At 36.7% G+C, this 22370-nt stretch overlaps 1 pseudogene across 1 annotated transcript; it reads right to left on the bottom strand.

Moving 5' to 3' along the window:
- Positions 1-7954: 7954 nt before the first annotated feature.
- Positions 7955-10333, bottom strand: LOC149545268 (3-ketoacyl-CoA synthase 10 pseudogene; annotated as a pseudogene). Its single transcript, XR_016353555.1, has one exon. The product of XR_016353555.1 is annotated as a 3-ketoacyl-CoA synthase 10 pseudogene (transcript).
- Between the last annotated feature and the right edge of the window lie 12037 nt (positions 10334-22370).

Here is a 22370-nt window from a genome sequence, read left to right as displayed (position 1 = left end):
CCCGTCTGCTACACGATTTGCCGCAAGTCATTTCTCTAGGCGCACAAGACGACTTGTGTAAATTTGTCTCAAGGTTTTAGCGGGAACAACGGGTCCCTGTTACATCGCTTGGTCTTCTTTAATCAAGCCAGGAGGACACAGTTATAGACAGCGAAATAAATTAGGGATCATTTCGATCCGGTTTCAAGGAAGGTAATTTGGGCAAACGAATCATGGAGTAAACCATCTGTATTAGTCCGTGGGAGAGATATACAGAGATCAGGATCAAGTCTTGGCAATTGCAGTTCATCTTGCATTCCACGACTCAACACCCGTATCGGTTTAGAACCCGGTTGGATCGACATTCCAAATTGAAGAAGTGGTGCATGGGCTCGACTTGAGGGTAGTGGGTTGGCGGCATCAGTTACTATGTTTCTAACTAGATATGGAGAACATTGAAGACTCAGCGTGCGGCAGAGGAAAGCAATCAAATCAAAGCAACACCCATACAAACATCCACTGCAAGAACTTCAGATATTTCCTACACAACAGTTGGATCATTTAGCCGGATCAAGAAAATGATAAAGTCAAGATATACATAACCCTAGAAGGCGTAAATCAAGAGCAAGTTGTGTCCAATTTCCAGCCATAGTCATTTGATGACGTTCAGGGGAAAATTACTGGTATGCAGTGCCAAAATTCAACAAGGCCAAGACTGAGTTAAATACGATCCACTCTGGACCCGCCTCAAGTTTGGAATCTACCATCAGCCTTTAAAATAGAGGTTTGGACTTAGGTTCTTTATTGTCAATTGGTTGTAAAAAGAATATGAATAAATCAACTAATCGTAGCAGACCAAATTCGTGCTTTAACCAGATCTGATATTCATTTCCATTGAATTGATATTAGCTGCCCTGTTATAGAATACTGTCGGCATTATCATTTCCATTTAACTTTCTATTGTTGGCAAATTGTTACATTCTTCTTCCTCATGTGAATGCCAAATATATTTGAAAATACCACAGTCTAGTATTGTCTTCCGAGGTCTCAAGGGAAGAGCCATCAGAGCCTGTTTGCTAACTGTTTGACAAAATGCCTAATCATTGAAGTTTTAGTATTTTGGTGTTTAAGAGGCAAATATCCTGTCGGGGATATTTCAGTGGTATCAGAGTGGTTTTCTTGCCATCCTGTGGGGTGAGAACCGAATTACATGGGTGATCAGCGCTTTACTACAAACAAGATGGACAGGTACAGCACAAAGTCTCCAAGGACACAATCTCGGACAAGTAATAGACGCAGTATTCAGAGTCAGAATTGTGGAAAGGAGGACTATTCAGGTATTCAGGACGAGCTCAGAAAGATCAAACATAACATGTCTGAACTGTTGGTTAAACAGCACCGTATGCTTGACAGGTTGTCCGTCCCAGCTAAGGTGAGTAAATCAACCGGATTTCGTTTTGACGAATCTTCTCACGAAGCGTTGACAGATACAATGAGAGATGTTACGAGGAACCTTAATGAGGAGTTTGAGAAACAGGTGTACAATCAGCTAGAGGTTTCAGTTCAGCCTCAGGAAGAAGCGGTGAAGGACATTACGCTAATGGATAGTAACTGTCAACTTGACACTCAAGTTGAGACAGTTGAATACAAGTTTCCCAAAGGTGATGTCTCATGTACTCAGGGAAGTTTGGTTCCGACAAGCAATGATTTCAGTGAAGTGAGTTCAGATGACGATAAAGATGTCATTGTGCATGATGATGAGATACCTGGTGGAAATGAGCAGACATCGGGCATTTATGATTTTGCTGAGAGAGAGTACCAGGCTCAGTTAGATGCTTCGTCACATGCGGATGAGAATGGCAGTACTTCACATGATTTGTCCAGCCAGCTGAAGGTAAGCAAAGATAGTATTGTGGCTTCTTTATCTCATCATGACAGGATGCGGGAGATGTTAGAAGAGCACATTCAGATGATTCAGTTACAAGGAAGACATAAGGGAGTTCAGGAAAATTCTTCTTGCTGTGACTTACATGCAATTGGTGAAGGAATGGGAACGACTAAGTTGAGCTATTTACATCTTCTATCAGATCGTGACCATCTTCTAAGCCTCGCCAAAGACTATTTAGATGCCTTGAGGAGAAAGGAGGAGGAAGTTGTCAAGCTTTCTTGCGAGCTTGAGGACACTCGAGCAATTTTGGCATCACAGGATTGGGAGAGACATGAGCATGGCATGGAGCTAAGTTTAATTTCATTTGGTACATCTAACACTCAGCTTTCTACATTTGACGGATCATATATGGTAGTTGATAATGCTACGAGTTCATCTTGCATTCACATCCAGGATACAAGGACAATGGCAGACAGGTATGTGAAGTTAGTTGGTATTGGTCACATTACTCAGGTAAGGAGTTTGCTTGAGTTACCAGCTGTTCCTTGTTTACGAATATGGACTCAAGAATGTTTCAGGGGCATTTGGGATTTAGTTGACTGGAGAGCACTTTATGGTAGCCGTGATTATTTGGATGCTATCATGGATTCGATCAGCAGAGTATACGGTGTTGTCTTCCCTTGTGCCAGCAGAACCTCCGATGTTGGTATTAGTTTTTATACACCGGTATTGGGCTTGGTTCATATATGTAGACGACCATTCTTGCTGAGGGGTGTTGAAGATTTTTCATATTTGGAAGCATGTACAGATAAGTCCCAGGATCATTTTGGCCTTGATGACATCCAGGAGGATGAAATGGACAATTTTGAAGACACAGTTTCTTTGACAGTTTCTTTGGGTACAGAAGAGCTGGACATCAATACTACAATTTTTGACAATTTGGATATTGATATGGACCCTGGAGATGATTCACGAGATATGGATGTTAATATTGAGGATACTCCTTTAAGAGCTCCAGAAGAAGATTGTTGGAGACAGTTCAGCCAGAGCCATCATGTGGTTAGCCAGTTGAAAGTTAGTGAGCGAGACATTACTATTGCTTGTGAGCATTTTGATACTGCTCATCAGTTGTTGGCTGTTACTGGTTGGGGTACTTCTATGATGGATGAGCCAAGCGGTGGTTACTTTTCTTTGGCAGAGATTCATGCCTTGCGTGAAGCTGTTCGGATTTTGAAGCAGGATTACTTACGATTGGTAGCCGACCGTGATCACTTGGTCGAGTGGGGGAGTACAGCATATGAGGCCCTTTTGGATCGTGAAGAGGAGGTGAGTAAGCTTTCCCAAGAGCTCATAGCGACTACTGAGGCATTAGAGGACACACAGCGAGATCTACAGAAGTCGCAGTTTCAGTTGAAGGAGGCGACCGTGGAGTTGGAGCATTTGCGGTCAAAACCAGCCCCAGACCTAATTCATTTGACTACTGAGGTAGATGACGGTAAGTACACTCCTACAGTAGCTTTTGAGGAGCTTATTGTTGAGACTGAAATACATGTTCAGGGTTTGGAAGAAGTTGGTCCCAATGAGTTCGGGATACCGGCAGAATCAAGTTTCCAGATTGATTCTTCTCAGTTAGTTGATAGTGTGGTACAGTGGAGTATGCCACCTTCACAGGAGGATCAGTTGTGGTGTGCAGGGAAGTATATTGATGCTTCCTCATATAATTTGTACTGCACTGAACCGTTCATGAAGTATTTGTTGGATAGTGCGTGTGTCCAGTTAGACTCGCATAAGGTGACAGAAGGTGTTCTCATCCAAGATACTAGTGTTATTTGCAGATTGGTTGAGAAGATTATAGGGGTCCTTTCTACTATGCTACCTCACAGGGATTTCGAGGAGAGGTTTGTTGAGCAAAATGCACGGGACCCTGTCCAGCCTACAGTCACTTGGAGTCAAAAAATGGAGCCATCTGTTGATTTCCAGTTTAGTGATGATGAGCTAGCAGCAGAATTTGGAGGATCTTACCGGCATTATACGGTAGGGTACGCTCATCATTTTCCTTTTGACACAGAGATAGAAGATTTTATTTTATGCAGATGTAGATTGGCTCCAGTTTCTTATCATCCATTAGGGGATAGATTGGCACCTTCTTTCGAAAAAAGAAGTGGTAGTAGCAAGTTATTCAGCCTGCAGCATCGACACACTCGGAGCATTTTTTCAGAGATTGGATTTGATGGCAGTGAGTCAGGTACCTATAGCTGTTGTCATATCTATAGTGCAGTTGGGTGCAAGTGTCATTCTGACGGGGGTTTGAGTTTTGATAGAGTTGATGTTTCAGTTGGCTTGAGTTCCGCAGAATGGTTTCTTCTACTGACATCTACAGTTGGTTTTCAGATGATTCCATCAGAGTTGTCAGTTGTTTGGATATTGAGCATAGTTTCTCAACTACAGGTATTGATGATTTCTCCACGGGAGTATGATACGGATTGGGATGATACACAGGTTTACATTTGGTATCCAGGCAGACTGATTGGTTCATGGTTCAGCCATTGCTTGGGGACAAGCAATTTCAGGAAGGGCGGACTGTCATGTCCCCAATTTTCTGGTGACAGTTCGATTTAATTAATTTAATTAATGGTTGTCCAAGGACGACTAATTAGTTATTTTAATTAAATAAATAAATATTAAAAGATGACCTTGTATTTAATAAAGTGACTTGGAAAATATTTAATAAAGTCACTTGAGGGATAAGATCAAAATTGTTCTAGAAGTCTCTGGAGAGGATGGAGAAAAAAGAATAAATAGGCACCCCGGGGCTCCATTCAAATCAGGCAGTTGATTATCTCTTTTGATTTTTCAGATTGTGATTCAATCACAGGTGCATTGTGGAAACCTAGGGTTTTCGGCAATTGTCACAGTTGGCCATTGAGAACGATAACTCTCAATTGGTACGCGATTTTGAGGGTGTGAAATATCATCCGAATTATTGCAGATTGGAGGTGACATTCAGTCATTTCATCAGGGACAAATCTGTGGCCTAAGGCCAAATCTTGCGATTCATTGATCATTGGAGGTTTAGTTAGAAAGGGATTAACTAATTGCAGTATTAGAGGAAATTCGGAAGGAAGTCGGGAAGAGAGTTTAAAAAGACAAGGATCCGATTCAGATCAACAGGTCAAGAAGGGTTCGAATTTCAAAGGAAATTACAAGCCAATCCAAGCAGGGTCTATAACATTCAATTCGGAATTTTCGAAGTGATAAGCAAGACACCCAGTGTCCAATCAAAATTTATTGTTCAGGCAGTATTCTCCCTTCACCACCCGAGTGCTGCCGTCTCTGGATTCAGGGCGCCTCTTTCCAATACGTTTTGGTCACTTTTTGGAAGGGAAAAATTACATGGAACGGGGACTGTATTGAGTAACAACCTGCTAAGACCAGGAAGGAGATGCCGGGTACAAAATGATCAAGCCGACAAGATAAATACCCGTCTGCTACACGATTTGCCGCAAGTCATTTCTCTAGGCGCACAAGACGACTTGTGTAAATTTGTACCAAGGTTTTAGCGGGAACAATGGGTCCCTGTTACATCGCTTGGTCTTCTTTAATCAAGCCAGGAGGACACAGTTATAGACAGCGAAATAAATTAGGGATCATTTCGATCCGGTTTCAAGGAAGGTAATTTGGGCAAACGAATCATGGAGTAAACCATCTGTATTAGTCCGTGGGAGAGATATACAAAGATCAGGATCAAGTCTTGGCAATTGCAGTTCATCTTGCATTCCACGACTCAGCACCCGTATCGGTTTAGAACCCGGTTGGATCGACATTCCAAATTGAAGAAGTGGTGCATGGGCTCGACTTGAGGGTAGTGGGTTGGCGGCATCAGTTACTATGTTTCTAACTAGATATGGAGAACATTGAAGACTCAGCGTGCGGCAGAGGAAAGCAATCAAATCAAAGCAACACCCATACAAACATCCACTGCAAGAACTTCAGATATTTCCTACACAACAGTTGGATCATTTAGCCGGATCAAGAAAATGATAAAGTCAAGATATACATAACCCTAGAAGGCGTAAATCAAGAGCAAGTTGTGTCCAATTTCCAGCCATAGTCATTTGATGACGTTCAGGGGAAAATTACTGGTATGCAGTGCCAAAATTCAACAAGGCCAAGACTGAGTTAAATACGATCCACTCTGGACCCGCCTCAATTTTGGAATCTACCATCAGCCTTTAAAATAGAAGTTTGGACTTAGGTTCTTTATTGTCAATTGGTTGTAAAAAGAATATGAATAAATCAACTAATCGTAGCAGACCAAATTCGTGCTTTAACCAGATCTGATATTCATTTCCATTGAATTGATATTAGCTGCCCTGTTATAGAATACTGTCGGCATTATCATTTCCATTTAACTTGCTATTGTTGGCAAATTGTTACATTCTTCTTCCTCATGTGAATGCCAAATATATTTGAAAATACCACAGTCTAGTATTGTCTTCCGAGGTCTCAAGGGAAGAGCCATCAGAGCCTGTTTGCTAATTGTTTGACAAAATGCCTAATCATTGAAGTTTTAGTATTTTGGTGTTTAAGAGGCAAATATCCTGTCGGGGATATTTCAAGTCCCTACCTTGTGTTATTAGTGAAACATTTGATGATTTTTTAATGTTATAAATTATTAAATGTAAGTGCAAGCAATCCATTTTGTTAGATAAATTAATTTAATGAACAAGTATCATTAGCTAATTTCATATAACAATGCCAATAAAAATGTAATTTAAAAAAATCAATATTTAGTTTAATTTTAAAAAGCTTACCAGGCGCACTGCAGTTTATAGGGGAGTCGTGTTGCACTGATTCCTGCAGTCTAAAAAAAAAGAAAAAAAAAATGTAATCATGAAAAGCTTATAAAAATTAATTAACAAGGATAAAATATTTGTGTTTGTATGTTATTTTGATTTTTGAATTTAAAAAATAAAATAAAAATTAACTTACCATGCCTCAACTATTCTATAAAATAAGAACACTTATAAAATTAACTTAAGGTGTAAATTTTGAAAAGCTTCCTCTAATTTTGCCAAGAAAATAGAATAAATTTGAACTATCTTCATCATTAGAATTAGTTTAATTATTTAATTGAATTGATTGGAAGAAAATCAATAAATTTTAAGTGGACAAAAGTTAGAAATCTATCAATATCAATATTTTATAAATATGTATATATTTTCAAGCATATATACACTAACATATTTTAACTTGAATTTGAATTAAAATTGAATCATTTATTTAATATTATAAATTTTAAGTTTCTTTAAAATTAATTTACTTATATAAATTAATTTATTTTAATTTAGATTTAAAATGAATTAAAACTAAAATCAATATAATCATAATAAAAGGTTAAAAATAAGAAAAATATATCAAAATGAAATGCAAAATACATATTTATATATTTTCAACTATATAATGTTAAATTTCCAAATATATATGAATAATTTAAGAAACTAGATATTTTTATAATTTAAGAAACTAGATATTTTTAGATATTTTAGAAATTAATTTAATGTCCATACATTGACTAATATATATTAAAAGTGAACTATTAAAACAATAATTTTTATATGTTTTCAGCGTCATGAAAATAGTCTGAAGTTGCTGTGCATTTATATGGACAACAGTGCGGCATAGCATTCAATGTTCTTTTAAAAAAATTCTGTAGAAAAATAAGTCGTGTGAGGGGGGAAGAAAAAATAAGTTCCCTGCCTTAGTAGGGACTAATAAAGCACCACACGTAAAATCACTCCTAGGAGAGAATTAATGCAAAATGTGTACCATTATTCCTAGATTTGAGTGAAGATTTTAGTGTGTATTATCTATCATCAGAATGAGAATACAAGAATAAAAGTTGTTTTAACTGTCAAGAATCACCGTACTTCCTGCAATGTTTCAATGCGCATACTGAATTCACTAAACAAGTTTAAACCATATAATTGTTCTGACATTACTATCAATATTCCTCAACAAAACAAGCTTCAATCATCCACTTGTTTCTTCACAGAGAAACTCTGTTCAAGTTAGTGAAAGAAGATCTGATACAAACTTTAAGATAATTTTATTTACATCAACGATATGGATGTCACCTGCTATCTCTTACTGAATAATTAGCCTATTTATTGGTGACAAGGCCATGTCGGAAAAGAGAATATATACATACAATTTGACTCAGATGTTGATCCAAGACGGTTAAATCCAAAACAAGCCACCCATTACAACTCTATAATAATGTGCCATGCAGCCTAAGACAGAAATACTGCATGTAATAATAATTTTACTAGACTTATGTGCTAGGAAAACATAATATAGTGTAGAGAATGATCATAACCTAGAGAGATCACCTATACTACATGCATAAACTAACGTAATTGAGCACCCATGAATCAATTCACAAAGTCACTAAGGATGGGCTGTCTAGAAATAGAGATTCAAGAGATTGGAGAAGAACAAGCAGCCCATCTGCATGCATCAGATCTTTTGGAACTCTGGAATTTGAACTGGGTAGTTGTCAATGCAATCCAGCCATGGATTATTTGTGGGATTTTTAATGGTCCTGAGGGCCTTCCAAACTGCACTGTTACACTTGAACCCAGATCCAAAAGCTATCTGCCAAAGCCTGTCACCTCTCTTAACTCTCTTCTTTGCTTCCATGTATGCAAGCTCATACCAGAGTGTGCTGCTAGATGTATTGCCAAACCTATGAAGAGTCATCCTTGATGGCTCCATGTGTTGCTCTGACAGTGATAAATTCTTCTGCAGCTCGTCAAGCACTGCCCTGCCTCCAGCATGGATACAAAAGTGCTCAAAAGCTAAACTGAAGTCTGGAATATAGGGCTTTACAGCCATCTTGAGTACTTTTTTTGAGAAGAGTGCAAGAAAGAAGAGGATTTGTTCTGATAGAGGAAGTACTAATGGACCCATTGTTGTTATATTGGCTTTAAGTGCATGGCCTGCAACTGCCATGAGCTCCTTGGATATTGTCAAGCCCTTGCTCCCATTGGAGTCCTCTTCTTGGAAAACACACCCATAACTCCTATCATCTTGTCCATTATGAGTTCTCACAATGTGTGAAAGCTGGTATTTTGATCTCCTCTTGTCTCTTCTCTTGTTGGACAAGAGAATAGCAGCACCTCCCATGCGAAACAAACAATTGGGCAAAAGCATGGATCTGTTTGTACCATGGTACCAGTTCAGTGTAATGTTCTCAGTGCTCACAACTACAGCATATGAATTACCATGAATCTGAAGCATGTCTTGTGCAAGATCAAGTGCTATGATCCCTGCACTGCAACCCATTCCTCCCAAGTTGAAGCTCAAAATGTTGCCTCTCATCTTGTAATGGTTGATAATCATGGCGGACAGAGATGGTGTTGGATTGAACAAGCTACAGTTCACCACAAGAACCCCAATATCCTTTGGCCTCACTTTACACTTCTCAAACAACTCATCCAAGGCACCAAACATAACAATCTCTGCTTCAGCACGAGCTTCTTTCATGGTCAGCCTAGGTGGGGAGGCCAAAATGCCTCCTGGAAAGTATGTGTGCTCTCCTAGGCCAGACCTCTCTAGAATCTTCCTTTGAAACTCAAGGCTCTTATCATCAAAAAGGCCTGAATTCTTAGAGTGGGACATGAAATATTCTCTTGTTACTCTGAACTCATCAGAAGGCTTGTAGCATGCAAAGTCCACCAAATAAATGGACCTTGAACTACACATATAGCACACACAAGCAATGAATCCAAGCAGCCCAGAGACACATATGGCCGTTACTAGATCAAAGCTAGGCTGATCCAAAAACCTCCATAAATCATCACTTCTCAGTGTCCCAACTTCTGCACTGAATGTCACCAACAGGGGAACAAGTACTAAGAAATAGAGAGCATTACTGATTAAGTAATGGTATCCTAACTTGACATGCCTGAGATTGACAGAGACCAAGAAATCAGGCAGTTTTCTACGAACTCTGACTGAGAATGTCTGAAATCCGGCATTGGGGCCAGAGCTCTCAAACCCTCTAGACACAATCTCAGTTGATAGAAGCGCCTGCTCCCTCTCCATGCGACCTTACCCTAAACGGACCAACTATAGCTTAAATCAAACTATGCCCTTGAAATCCTTATATTATAAACAATTTCTTCCACGGATGGTTTTCTTGCATAAGAAACTTGCCAACCAAGAAAATATCACGATCAAAAAGAAAAACCTAGAAAAGATGACCAAACCCTCGTATTTTATTCCCAGCACAACATCTGCACCTACAACCTCTATCCAAACTATGCTTTCATGGCTGCTCGACAAGTTTCCCAAGAAACCAAAGATCAGCAAGAAAATGGGAACAGAATTGTTTTCTAATGTTTTGGTTCACACTCATTCCTATCCGCTCAAGCATCCAATCCAGAAGCTTATTTATATAATATCATTTGTCCTCCAACGGAACCCCAATTAATAACTCAAACAAGAGAAAACGACTTATGTGATTCAGCTGAACTACCTCATTAATTAATGAATGGGAACTCTGAGAAGACGAATTATAAACGGCACCATGTATTAAATTGATTCCCCAGGTTGTTGATCTAATTACTCCAACCTCCTTAGTTCTAAAATAGCAATCTTCTTATCCATGAGATAGGACAGCTATTCTTTTACTATAGCAATCCGTTGACCTAAATGAAACCAATAAATACACGAGAAGTTGGTACTCGTTTTGTACATTAGTCACCGAAGTATAAAAGAATGGGGAACTCCATTAATGGAAACTTGGCTTTTACAGTAGGACGGTTTAATTTCTAAATACAAATGGACCAACAAGAACATACGTATAGTTTTAAAATAGCCCACCTATGTAGCACATGCAATCTTACAAGACCAAGTCTGACTCAATTTAAATGAGAATCGGTGTATTTCTCAGAAGGACAGTGGTCAAAATGGGTGGGTGGTGTCAATGAGTCCTTAGTCTTCGGCAGCATGGATGTTCCTTGGTCCTTGGCTCTTAGTTGAAGTGGTTTCAGGTACGCATGGGCCGGTATCGTTACCTAAAACTTGTTTGTGGATGACCTCCATCAAAAAAAAATAGGTGGTGGTTTTTTTTTTGGTTTGCCCTTTTTCAACTTATGCTATTATTCATAGTATTTAATATCATTTGTTTTTATTTTGGCAGAAAGAGGGCTGACAAATGTTCTTTTATTTTGATTTTCTATGTTTTTAGTTAATATTTCAGTTACATATGCCCTTTTTCAACTTATGGTATTATTCAGAATATTTAATATCATTTGTTTTTATTTTGGTAGAAAGAGGTTTGCCAAATGTTCTTTTGTTTTGATTTTCTATATTTTAAGTTAACATTTTGGTTACATATGGTGATCTATCATTAGAAAAGTGTGTTTTGAAATGTTTATAAATTTATGATCTGAAATGTAATTAAACATGTATATAATTATAATAAAAAATAATTGCAGGGAAGGGTTCAACTCATGTTTCAATTATTTTCATTGAATTTTGTTATTAAGTCTTATAAAAAAATTAACTAATTGAGTGTTGGTTGGAAAAAAGTTAGTCATTAGATCGTACAACTTTATCTATACCAACACCACAAGAATATTAGGACATTTGTTAGAAAGTATTAGATCACCTAAAAGTCAAAAACTTTAAATCTGTTGTACTGTTTAGAGGTCTATATCCTTTATAAATTTGAAATTAATTTTTCACAATGTATTAGAATTTTCCAAATAGCAATTGCTAATTCAAATTTAAACTATGTAAGTATTTGTATAATCACTATACACTCCATATTCTATGATACTACACATGAATAGTAGAAATCATACTTAACCAACATATACTAATTTTTTTATGAATAGTCCCTTTCTTATATTAAAAAAAATACAATAAAATTACATATTCACAAAAAAAAAAAAAGGAGCCGGAGGAAATAGGATCACCTTGCGAGTTCAAATGACCCAAGGCCGGAGATCAACTATTCATCAACAAAACATAGAAATCAAAAAGCCTCCAGCTGCCAATGCAGTGCAAAAAAAGGGGCTAGGGGAAATAGGATCACCTCATGAGTTCACACGGCCCAAGGCCGAAGATCAACTATTCATCAACAAAACACAGAAATCAAAAAGCCTCAGACTGCCAACACAGTGCCAACCGAGGGAGGAGGATCCTTATCATCAGAGCCCCACCCAAGAGTGAGGTGAGCAGATGGCTTAGGAGGAGCCCACCTGTTACTAATTCAAAACCAATTCTATTTTAAAACTTAAATCACCAAATCAAAGTACTCTATTTTACTGATAACCATACTCTACTGATAATTAATTTATAATTATAAAAATAAATAATTCCACTAAAAAAGGTAGTTGATTATCAAAAATTCATAATTATACAGTTCAACTAATTACATCATACTCAACCCAACCCAACTTTCCTACCACAAGGCATTGAACAATTCCGTTGGTTGTTTCAGGCCTCTTGACTATTTTTTCATGCTCAATGTACTTATTTAATTGCCCGAGAAATGCAGTTACGGGATGTCTACAGTCTACGTTGTCCTACGCCTAGAAATGAATTGGCAATCCTTTTCGTAGCATATTTGCAGGCCTTGGTTAGATGCTTTTTAAGTCTGGTGTATAAATGTACATAGCAGAAGAGGCATTTAATGAGAAAGAGATGCCGTTTAATGACCTTATGACTATAATGTGATTTTAGAGATTTCTTATTAGATTTAGTATAAGAAATTCTATTACTGGCAACGTGTGTCTTAGAAGCATTTTAATATCTAAATACATTCGGTCTAGAATCCACTTAACTAAGCCATATGAAAGAGTGTTTAAAGGGAAAAGATGAATGTAGGGGAAGAATTCTATAGTCGTTTAGGTTAATTTGGGGGTATTTAAAATTTACTGATTAGTTGGGTGAACTTTTATAGAACTAAGGTTTAGGTGTTTTGGTATTTTCTAATTCTTTTTAGAGAAGTACATGAGCTATTAGTTCATGTATTATCTTTTACAGAGGCTTTTTAAAAGCAATAATTGGGAGTTAGCAGAAGACCAAACTTTGTTCAACTTAAATAGTTCTATTTATTTAACATGCACAAATGCTTCATGTTCTTTTTCCAAAAGTTAGTGAGGGAAGAATACAAGTTTACATTTCAATTACCCTTCTTTTCTTATTTAGAAATTTAAAAAAAAGGTAGACATTTGTGAACAAGTATTGATTAGTAAAATTGTAGTAACATATGGTTATTCAAACATCTTTAGGCATCTAATGACACTTTGAATCAACTACATTTGACCCTTAAATAATAGATCTACGTTTATTAATGTAATAAACATGATATGAAATATCAATGTAAACTAAAATAACATTTAAAAATATAAAGTTAAGCAAAATTACTTCAAAATTATGAAATGCATCAAATATAATATAATGCTAAGAATATTTAGATGGCCCAATTGATTTTTGATATTTTTTAAAACATATTTAATTTTATATTATGTGTACAAAACTTTAGAAGATATATCAAATTTTCAAAATAAAACCATCAAATAAATAAGTATATTAAAAAACTAATTTATAATTTAAAACTAATAATAATTTAATAATAATTCAAAATATATTTTAATTTTCCTAAAAAGATAGAAATTATATTCAAAATATGTCAAAAATACACAACACTAATCCCATGCTACAACAAAATCCTTCAATCACATGAATTATAAACCAATTTATGATATTTATTTAATAAAACTCCAATAAAACTAAATTTTTTTCATAAATTATATAGTGCTTACACTAAATATTAATAAAATAATGTAATATCAAAAACATCCAAAATCATAGAAATATCATTAAATGATTAAGTAAAAGCCAGCCTCATAACAATTCTATCTTAAAATTTAAATGACCAAATCAAAAACCATTTCTCTAAGTAACAAGACTAGAGTCCTTGTCATATGGAAAAATAGAAGATTTCTAAAAATTGAAATTATGTCTAATTAGATCTATTGTATGCTCAAATAAAAGATTAGATCTATGATGAAGATGAGGAGAAACATAAAAGAGAGAACTCTCCAAATAGAAACTCATCACAGAGGTCATGCCAAATTATCAAGTAGTATTTTTAGAAGGTTATGAACTAGATTTGGGTCAATATTTTCACTCAAGACATTACGAAAAGTCTCTTCATTAATTGTGGTTAAGGTATGATGTTATAACTTTGGCACATAATCTATCTAAATAGAATAATTAAGGATAAATGACACTACTAATAACCACACAATCTTTACCAAATGCAATGACCTACTCTAGAGGGAACAACACCAATCTTATGACAATTAAAACATACATCTTCAATCTTTAAATAGGGCTTATTATAGCAATTTGACCACCCACCAAAAAATAATTTAGTAAACTCAACTCTTCATGAACAAAGATAACACTAGTAGCTTATGCATTTTTTAGATCTAAAATACTCAGACAAATATTTTATAATTACTAAGTTTTTTCAAGGTACTATTTTAATTGTAATTGAAAACTAATTGTAGTTTATATTGTGATTGATTTAAGAATCTAATTGTGTTATCTCTCAATGGCCATATATTAATTCCTTGTTCTCCTTTTAAAACTTATTAACTTACTATACTCAACTATTTATGCTACTTGTTTATTTTTTAGCTTATTTTATATAATTCTTATAGTTAATCCGGTACCATCTTGATTACTTTTTTCTATTTCTTCACATTGGTTGGTCATAAATATAAAGACTATTACTTCCACACACAAAATATTTTATTAATATTTAAAATATTGTAACAAAATATATAAAAATTAAATAAAATAATTTTACAATATAGAACAAACAAAAAAATCTAATATACAACTTAGAAATGTAAAAAAAATGTCTTCTTTATTATTTAAAATCTTATTAATTAATATAAAAAAGCTCCTTACAAATGTTAATAATCATAGTGTTAAATTTAGAAATATTTTATTTATCTGTTTTTTAAAGATTAAGCATAAACTATTTTATTTATAAATTTCATATAATAAGTTATGTAATAGATAACTGAACTAAAAGGGGAATACTACTTATTCTTATTTTTATTATATGTATTTTTAAATAATATTAGAATAACTTAATACTTTTTCGCTACTTTCTATTCTTTACTTGTGGAAAAATGTTTTTTTTCCTGCCCCTCCATAAATCGAGATTAAATATTAGGATAAATGATTCACTTAGCTCCTCGTTGATTGATTTATTTTTTCTATAAATTTTAATTAAAAAATAAATAAAGAAGAAAATTTTGAATCAACCAATCATAAAAGGAAAAAATTCTATAAATAAGATAAAAAAATAAAACGGCTTGGAAAGCAAAGTATATTTATGATGTATGCTGTCCTTGTAATTTTTTTAACCGTTATTTACTTCATTGGATTCATTTAGCTGAACTATAAAAATAAAATAAAATAATCATAATCCATGTTAAAAAAGTTTCATGTTTTTCATTTTAATTGAATGTAAGAAGTTGACATCGTACTCAATGGCCTAATACAACTCAGAAGACTATGTTCGTATTTAAGGAGTGCAGTTGAGATCGCTGAGAAGACTATGTTCGTATTTAAGGAGTGCAGTTGAGATCGCTGAGTAATGTCTTCTGACCAAGTTGCCCCTACACGTAGAAATAGTGTGGGGATGCTTTTCACAGTACATTAGCACGTCTTCAATAGATATTTATGTACAAATGTACATGGCACAAGAGTACGAATATAGCATTTAAGGAAAAATCATTTATTAGACAGAGACACCTAATTCATATTGTATTAGAGCTGTTAGATTTCCACAATGCATCATTGTTGTGCATTTGATTGTGTGATTTTACATTAACGTTTCGGATCACACTTCGTGATCCATCGTATTGTATTGTTTTAAATAGTATAGAATTTTATGTGCACCATAGTAAAATATAGTTATTTAATATATAATTTAATGAGAATTTAATATTAGTTGAGTCAAAACTTATACTATTTAATCAATAAAATTAAATTGTTTTCGAAACATTCGATAAAAGTGGGTTTTTAGGTTTTTTTTTGTTTACTTTCGATCTTCCACTTGTTTTGTTTTTGAATTGGTATTAGTCGGGATGGATCCCTTCTGACAGGTCAGATCCCTGCGATTTGCCCTGACCTATAATTGGTTTTGACCTCAATTGGGAGGGCCCATGTGGAGGTGGATCCCAAGATCTTTCTATGTGGGGCTAACCTGGTTGTTTTAGGCCTATTCTTTGGGGATCTCCGAGAGAATGTTGTGGCAAGTCCGCCACCCATGGTCTCTAGCTAGAAGGACGGGGTCTTTGGGGAGAAATTGACACAAAACCTGTTGGAAGCTCCCAAAGTTCTTCAAGGAGAAGAGGGGTAGAGGTTTTCTTCCCAGACAGATTGGTTGATAATGTGTCTAAGAAATTAAGGTTGTGTCCAGTGGGATGCTTTGTGGCTTTCTGCCCTTTGATTGAGATGGTTAGGAAGTGGGTGAACCAGAAGTGGAAGGTGAAGGTCAGTGTAGTGGTTTCAGCGAGGCCTAGTGGTCTCTTCTGCTTCACGTTTACAACTACAGAAGATATGACCATGGTTCTAGCAGGGTCATGGTACTATGGTAAACATGGTCTTATGGTAGCAAAATGACATCCTAGCTTGGATCTAGCAAAGGAGTTGAACAGGCTGGCTCCAGTTTGGGTTAGGCTTCTAGGAATTCCCCTAGAGTTTTGGGATGATAAGGTCCTCAAATCGATTGGGAATTCCTTTGGTCATTATGTTGTTGATTTGGTCACCTTGCAGAAGTCCAGACTGGTGTTTATGAGATTTTGTGTGAATGTAGTGACCGGTGCTACTCTCCCTGAGTCCATCATGTTGAGCTCCAAGTGGGGTAAGAAGCTTCAGCCTATAATATATGAAAAATGTGAGCCTTTTTTGCTAGAAATGCTCAATGTTTGGACATGTCATTGTGGATTGTAAAAAAAGTATGACCCTTGAAATAAGAGGTGAGAAAAAGAGTGAGAAAGAAGAGGTGGACCTACCTAATGAGAAGGTAGAAGAGAGGGCCTTTGAGATAGTAAAGCTAAATTATGTTCCCCAAGAGGTCCTAGTGAATGCTAATGAGGAGGTGAGCAAGTTGTTGACTAGTAGTCAAGGGGAGGAGGCGTTGGTTGTGGAATCCTTTGTGCTACAGGTGAAGCCTCTCGAAGTAGAAGGATTATCTAGTAAGGTGGGGAAGGAGAGATTATTGATGCAGATGGTGGGGGACTCCTTTCTCTTCCTGCAAGGCATTCAAGATCTCCTAAAAACCCCCCTAGGGAGTGTGGAGAGAGAGGAAGTAGTTGTGGAACTAGAGGAGGTGAGTAAGGAGATTAAGGAAGATAATGGGATAGATTTGGTGGATAAAGAGGTGGTCTGTATGCTTAATTGAGGTTTTGATGGATCCCTCTTGGGTTCTTAGTTGGCAGATTCAAGGAGAGCCTCAACCTCCCCCTTGGGAGTGGATGAAGGGATATGGCAAACATAGAGAAGATAAACTAGAGTGGCAAAGAAATCAGATGTGTGGAAGGTGGCAAAACTGGATGTGGGGAAGGTGACAAAGAAGAATAGGAGGATGAAGCAAATGGAAAGGGAGGTGGCTAGCGGTAGGAAACCAACCTTGGCGGCTATGACCAAGGTAGGAAATGATTGTACTCTCATAGAATATGAGGGGGTTGAATAGCCCTCAAAAGTAGTTAATTCTTAAACATCAATTGTCTAACACTAGGGTAGATATCCTACTAATTCATGGAGTTAAAAATGTCCTTGGAAAAATTGGATAAGATTGTTGGTTACATTTGGGTGGGGGCCAATTTTTTTATAGTGAAGCTGAGGGTGCTTCGAGAGGGGTGGCCACCTTTTGGAACCTTGGTGTTGGTAAAGGTAGATTTATTGACAGTTCTAAGTGTTACCTCATTACACAACATAAGGTGTAAGAGGAGGTCTAGAATGTCATTAATGTTTATGCTCCAAATTCGAGAAACAACAGATGTCAGCTCTGGGAGGAGTTGACAAACTTCATAATGCAATCTAGGAACTCCTTTTGTATGGGTGACTTCAATACTCCCTTGTACCCCTCAAAGAAGTTTGGGGGGGTGGGGAGGGGGGCGATTAATTTGACTGCTAGTATGAATGACTTGGAAGAGTTTATAAATAACAATGACTTGATGGATTTGGAGTTGAGGGGAGTCAAGCTAACATGGTCAAATAAAAGGAAAGGGGAGGACCTTATTCAAGTCAAACTAGATAGGCTCCTTGTCCCAGCTGGTTGGAAGGGGTTGACTTCTTCTACACTCACGAGTCTCCCTAGGACGGTCTCAGATCATGCATCTATCCTTTCCAATAGGAAGGAGGTGGTGTTGGGGGGGCCAAAGCCTTTTAGATATGAAATAATGTGGCATCACCTCCTGAACTTTAGAAAATGTGTGGAGAAGTGGTGGAATCATGGCTAAGCTGGATAATGTCAGCGGGAATGTTTTCCCTTGGATTAAGAAGTCTTTTGGAGATATCTTTAAAATCAAAAAGGAGGTGGAAGGAAAACTAGAGAATCTCCAAAAGGCAATGGATGATGGATTGGCCTCAAGTGATATGATTCTTGAAGAGGAAAACTGTAGAGGTTTGTGGAAGGACACCTTGGACAAGGAGGAAATTTTCTGGAAACAAAGATTGAGAATCCTTTGGCTAAAGCTGGGGGAATAAGAATATGATGGTCTTCCATAGGTTGGTCTCTAATCATAAAAGGAGAAATATGATTGAATTTGTGGTGGATGACTAGAATAATAAGCTAACTAAGATGGTGGATATTGGTAGATGGGTGAGTAATTTCTTCCAAAATTCCTATAGGGAGTAGTACAATGATTCCAATAGGGATGACATGAAGTGGCTAATTGATTCCATGCCTAATCTAATCTTAGTGGAAGAGAATGATGGCATGCTTCAATAGGTAATGGAGGAGGAAGTGCATAAAGCTATTTTTCTATCAAGGCCTATAAAACACTAGGTCCTGATGGTTTTCCCCTGGCCTTCATCCAATTTTTGGGAAGTGATCAAAGTTGATGTGGTTAGAGTTGCTAGAGATTTCTTTAGAACTGGGAAGATGCTTTCAAGACTTAATAGAACATTTATTGCCCTTGCCCCAAAAATTAAGGACTAGGTGGCTCTCACTGACTTCAGACCTATTAGCCTATGCAATACAACCTACAAGATCTTCTCTAAGATTTTAGCAAACTACTTTAAGCCGTTATTGCACAAATTTATTGGCAAACTCCAAAATGGGTTTGTCCCTAGTCATTAGATTGTGAATGCTACTATTACTACCCATGAGGTGCTACACTCAATCAATAAGAGTGGTAATTCGGGAATGGCTCTAAAGTTGGATATTTCAAAAGCCTATGATAGGGTCAGCTAATCTTTTCTCTATGAAGTATTGGAGAGAATTGGTTTCAACCAAGGAGTTATTAAAACCATTAGGACTATGATTGAGACTATAAACTACTCAGTGCTAGTGAATGGTTCGCCCTGGGGAAACTTTGACATTGAAAGGGGTCTTAGGTAGGGGGATCTTGTTTCTCCATACCTGATCATCATGGTTGCTAAAGTGTTGGGTAGAGCTTTCTTGAGAAAGGTGAACATGGGGGATATCAAAGGTATCAAATTGGCCACCTCCCTCCTAGTGGAGGTTATACAACAATTTTTGATGATACCTTTCGGAGTGGGGATTCATCAATTGCTAAAGCAATAGCATGGAAACATATATTGGAGATCTACGCGGTTAATGTTGGTCAAAAAATCAATCTAAATAAAAGTAAGGTGTTCTTCTTCAATACATAGCTTAATACTCAGAGGAGGGTGCTTAATATTCTGGGGTACAATATGGCCTTCTTTCTAGATACCTATTTGGGTCTCCTGCTAACTATTAAAGATGTTTCTAATTAGTTTTGGAATACTATCCTTGAGAAAATGAAAATGAAATTGATTGGGTGGAAGGGTAAACTCTTGAGTAGTGTTGGAAAGCTCTAATTACTTGCAACCTCCCTCCAAGGTATTCTAGTTTACTTTCTTTCCCTTTTTAAAATCTCTCAGGCTATGGCAAAGAAACTGCAGAGAATACAAAAAAAATTCCTATGGTCATGTGGGGAGGAGAAGAACTGGTTGAATCTAGTTGGTTTGAATAAAGCTCTGATTTGAGTAAAGCTCTCCTTACTAAGGTGGGTTGGAAGTTGGCAAAAGATAAAGCTAGTTGGTGTAAGATCCTCAAAGCTAAGTACCTTGGGAATATGAGGTTTGTGTGTTGTATTTGGGATAATGAACTTCCTTGGGGTTCTAAGGTGTTGATAAATATCATCAAGAACAAATGTCTGCTTAAGGATGGTTTGAGATGGTTGGTGGGCTTGGATAGTAAAATTAGATTATAGGAAGATTCTTGGCTGGATGTTAAACCTTTGGTTCATTCGAAGTTTGGGGTTCTTAGGGATTGTCTTCACCTAATGATGGGGAGTAAAGTGATTGATTATATTGTAGCTGGTAGGAGGTGGAGGAAGTTACAATTTCCTAAGAGGAATTATAATGGGGGGAGCCTTATGGGAGACCTTGATGAGTTTCTTAAGGGGCACAGAATCCTAGGGGTAGTTTAGGATGACACTTTCATATGGAGGTACACATCGTCAGGTGAATGCTCTATTGGCTCTGCTTATAAGATGATCTTAGAGAAGGATACGGCTCCTAAATGTTGGTAGAATATATGGTTTAGTCATTTGATTCTAGAAGTCAACATCTTCTAGTGGGATACCATGCATGGGAATATTCTAATGATTGACAAGCTTAGAAAAAGAGCTTCCAAATACCCAATAATTGCTATCTTTGTAAAGAGAAGGAAGAAAGCATTCCAATGGACCTCTTCCTAGACTATAGCTTCACCAGAACTATTTGGGGAAGGATTCTGTAGATGCTAGAAGTGGAATGGGTGTTTCATATGGAGATGGAACAATTTGTTGTGAATTGGTTGAGCCCTTACCACCACCCTCTCCTTATCCAACTGTCGAATGTGGTCCCCCCCATGTTTGTTGGGGTATTTGGAAGGAAAGAAATAATAGAGTCTTTAGGAATGAAGAAAGGAATGAAGAGGTTGTGACGAGATTGATTGTTAAGTTGTTAGTGGAGAACATGCAGAATAGTAAGTGGAAGAAACCATCATCCCTCCCCATGCTAAGTGAACAGAGGGTTTCTAGGAATTGGAAACTCAAAGAGGGATTTGAGGAAATCAATAGTTCAAAAAACTCCCTAGAGCAAGGGCAAAATGGTGCACTCCCAGGGAACAATAGGTTAAGTTTAACTTTGATGGAGCTGTGAGGGGGGACGTAGCTATGGGGGGTGGTATGGTAAGAGATAGTATTGGTAAAATGTTGTTGGCATTTGTTGGTAATTTGGGAAAGGCTTCTAATAATATGGCAGAAGTTATGGCTCTCTTATGGGGCTTGAAATTGGTCATTGGTGTTGGGTGGGATAATGTGGTCATTAAAGGAGACTCAAAGGTTATCATAGATACTATGAAGTGTCATATGAATGTAGGTTAGGCATTCAGGACAATGATTGAATAAGTGTTGCATTTATTAATGACTTTCAAGTTGTATGACTTGCAACATATTTACTAGGAGGTGAATGTAGTGGCTAATGCGATGGTTGTGATGGGCATCAAGGTTCATGTCTTACGTTGTTGGAGGGATGCTAGGGTGTTACCAAATTTGGTAATACCTTTGATGAATAAATAAAACCACTCATGATTGGGTCTATGTGGAGCAGATTTGTTGATAATTAGGGCTGAGTAGACTAATGGGGCCATGTAACTTCAAATAGATAGCGAGATATTATGGACAGAGTACTCCCAATAATAATATGCGAGGTTAAAGAGGGAAAGAAAATTGAAATACAATTTGAGTGTAATTTTTATGATTTTTCTATTAATGAATTTGTACCTGCGTTTGAATAATGTTTCAAATTTCAAAAGGTGTCAAGTTCTCGATGATGATGAGATAGAGTGGAACGGGGGAGTTGGCATATGGCATGTGACAATGGAGTCAAGTAAAGACACAAGATTTTATTATATTAAAGGCATTTATGAATTTGAGATTTACTTAGTAGAGCTTCTTTTTTTGCCTGAGTGTTACTAAAGATTCAATCTACATTTTTGGTTTAGGACTCAGGAGGGTGTGAGATATTGCAATGGGGGGAAACCTGCTTTGTATTGAACCCTCAATAATTGATGACAATGCTCAAAATCCTCTCACCTGGTTCATGTTAAAGGAAGGTGGTCAAGTCCCATTTATGGAGGCAATGAATGGCTATGATGAGAGTTCTTTGATTTAGTTTGTAAATTCTTGGGATGATA

The sequence above is a fragment of the Cupressus sempervirens genome, chromosome 7 (assembly GCF_028749045.1).
Source record: "Cupressus sempervirens isolate cs-2001-9-10 chromosome 7, ASM2874904v1, whole genome shotgun sequence".
Lineage (NCBI taxonomy): Eukaryota > Viridiplantae > Streptophyta > Pinopsida > Cupressales > Cupressaceae > Cupressus > Cupressus sempervirens.
The sequence above is the reverse complement of the archived record's forward strand: the minus strand, read 5'-3'. Positions and strand labels throughout refer to the sequence as shown.